Raw genomic sequence first — 2,870 nt, forward strand, 5'->3', positions numbered from 1 at the left:
TCAGCAAAACTGAATGTCACCTTGAATCCTCCCAGGCCTGGCAGGGCCCCAGCAAGGGGGTGGTTTGCATTCCATTGAGAAAAGCGGCTTTGGGTGCTGGAGAATCAGCCATCTGAGAGCAGAGATCACATTCTGAGTGAGCTCAGATGGTGCAGGTGAAATGAAAATCACCTGACCAGAAGCCCAAAAGCCCTGCTCATCCTTCCCTCACTAGGAAATTCCACCAATTTGGTACCAAAGCAAATCACCTTATTATGCCGCGATACTGTGATTTGCACTGGACCAGTCAGGACCTAGAGATCAACACCAATACTCAGTTCTTATCTGAGAGTGACAGAGCATGACCTTCAACTTGAAGCAGGAAAGAAAATTAGGGGGACCTCTCTACTACACCACAAGGGCTCTATCATAGGGGGGCTCTACTATATCCTGAGGACTCTGTGATAAGGAGGTGGCGGTCTCTCTACTATACCCTGAGGACCCTATGCTGGGGCAGTCTCTCTACTATACTTTCTGAGATCTATGATAAAAGCAGTCTCTGTACTCTATCCTGAGGACTATGTGGTAGGGGGGAGTCTCTCCACTATGCCCTGAGGGCTCTGTGATTTAGACAGATCAAATTCTTTCCAGAATCTTGTTTCCTCCTCAGTAAATGAGATTAAAATTCCCAGCCTTGTGTTACAAAGAATGTTAACGGCCAATTTCTCATGGTGTTCAACACTTTCAGGGCACATGGTCCAAATGGTGCTTTATGGGTTTTGCAGTCTGTACCAAAAACACTAAACACAAGACAAACCATTCATCACCTGTCTCCTACTTCATTTCAGTAGGAACTTGACCCTGAGTGTTTCTGACGCTCAAGGAGGTCTCAGAGCTGGGGTGGGTGCATGCAGAGGAGAGCTGTAAGAGGGAGGACGTGCTCATGAAACCAGTAGGTTTGGGAAGTTAAGAAAAGGGATGTCGCTCTTTCCGTCTCCGTCCACCATAGGAGAGGAGGCGCCGCCATGTCTGCGCATCTGCAATGGATGGTCGTTCAGAACTGCTCCAGTTTCCTGATCAAAAGGAATAAGCAGACGTACAGCACCGAACCCAATAATTTGAAAGCCCGCAACTCCTTCTGCTACAATGGGCTGATTCACCACAAGACAGTGGGAGTGGAGCCCACGACCGACGGCAAAGGGGTCGTGGTGGTCATGAAACGCAGATCCGGTCAGCGCAAACCAGCTACTTCTTACGTAAGGACCACCATCAACAAGAATGCACCGGTCACCCTGACCTGCATCAAGCACATGATCTGAAAGAACAAGTACCACCCCGATCTGTGCATGGCGGCCATCCGCAGGGCCAGTGCCATCCTACGAAGCCAGAAGCCTGTGGTGGTGAAGAGGAAATGGACCCGTTCCACCAAGAGCTCCTGAGCCCTACACCCCAGAAGCAATAAAGAGTCTACTGACTTTTTCAACCATCAAAAAAAAAAGAAAGAAAGAAAGAAAGAAAGAAAGAAAAGAAAAGAAAAGAAAAGAAAAGAAAAGAAAAGAAAAGAAAAGAAAAGAAAAGAAAAGAAAAGAAAAGAAAAGGCATGTCGTCCCTGAGTTCAAGAGGAGGGGGCCATACCAACGAGAACCACAGTGGACATTCCTAAGGAGGGCTGGAGAGCTTGCGCTATGCGCTGTGTTCCCTATATGCCAGCCTTCCAAAAGGCTTAATTAAAGCTCTGTGTAAAGTATGGCAATTCTGCCACTGTAATTCTCCTTCCTTTTTATATGCCAGTGCTGAGACAGGTCTTAAAGCTGATGTAGTTAGGACCAGGTAAATTCTGATTACATGTACTTAGAGTGAGCGCATTAAAAATGAAGGATAGCGCACACACACAATACACACATAATCATAAAATCAAAGTACAACATTTTATACAATGTATCATTTCCAAAAGATCTTCTTATGTTCAAAACAACTTCAGGTGTTAAGCAAACAGAGCTTGTGTCACCCTCAGAATATTGAAGTGGAGACTGTTGTTTAAGCTGTGGTTGCCCTGATTGCAGTTTTATTTTTTGGAGTTTTTCTTACTTGAAGTCAATCATGGTTTGAAACCGTGCATGGGAGATTCTACAAATATGCAATTCATAAATTCTTCTGAGAAGCAGGATAAAATCATGTGCCACTAAGACCATCCGAGCCATGATTCTGTGGATCCACACTGTCTACCCAGTAGCCACTCAGTATCCATCTCAGATATCAGACTGACTACAATGGTATCACAGCATCTAATATCTATTTCCTCAAACTGAAGCATTTCTTCTTGAAGGGGATTGAGCATCTTATAAGGAGCTAATGAAACTCACACGGCTTAGAAAGCTCATAAAACTTATAAGACAGAAAGTTTCCAAAGAATACCAAAGGCAGTAGGTTTCCTTTTCCAGAAATAAACACCATTGTTGTAATATTCTCTGAGAAAAGCAACTTAGCCAATCCACAAGGCAATTATTCCAAAACATCCATTATAAATATTTCAAAGGGACTCAAAGAAGATATGAACAAAGCCCTGAATGCGGACAGTGAAAACATAAACAACTGAATGAAATAATTAAAACAATTGAAGATGGAAAGATGGAAATTTTGATAAAGAGATGGATTCTCTGAAGAAAAGCCATAATGACATAAAACTTGAAATGAAGAACTCACTCAGGAAGTAAATAAAACAAAAAGCTCAGAGGAAAGTCTCACCAAAAGATTAGATCAAAGGAAAGAGATATTAAATGCTTTCTTGGAGACAAGTTAGAAATAGATCACCCCAAAAAAGACAATATTAAATGTAAAAAACAAAAACATACTACAGCAGCAGAGGATTCAGGAACTCTATTATATATATA

General features: G+C 42.7%; 1 pseudogene; it reads left to right on the forward strand.

The window, feature by feature from the left end:
• Positions 1-1,004: 1,004 nt before the first annotated feature.
• LOC142855484 (large ribosomal subunit protein eL28 pseudogene) lies at positions 1,005-1,448 on the forward strand (annotated as a pseudogene).
• The last annotated feature ends 1,422 nt before the right edge of the window (positions 1,449-2,870 follow it).

This window comes from Microtus pennsylvanicus, chromosome 8 (genome assembly GCF_037038515.1).
Source record: "Microtus pennsylvanicus isolate mMicPen1 chromosome 8, mMicPen1.hap1, whole genome shotgun sequence".
NCBI lineage: Eukaryota > Metazoa > Chordata > Mammalia > Rodentia > Cricetidae > Microtus > Microtus pennsylvanicus.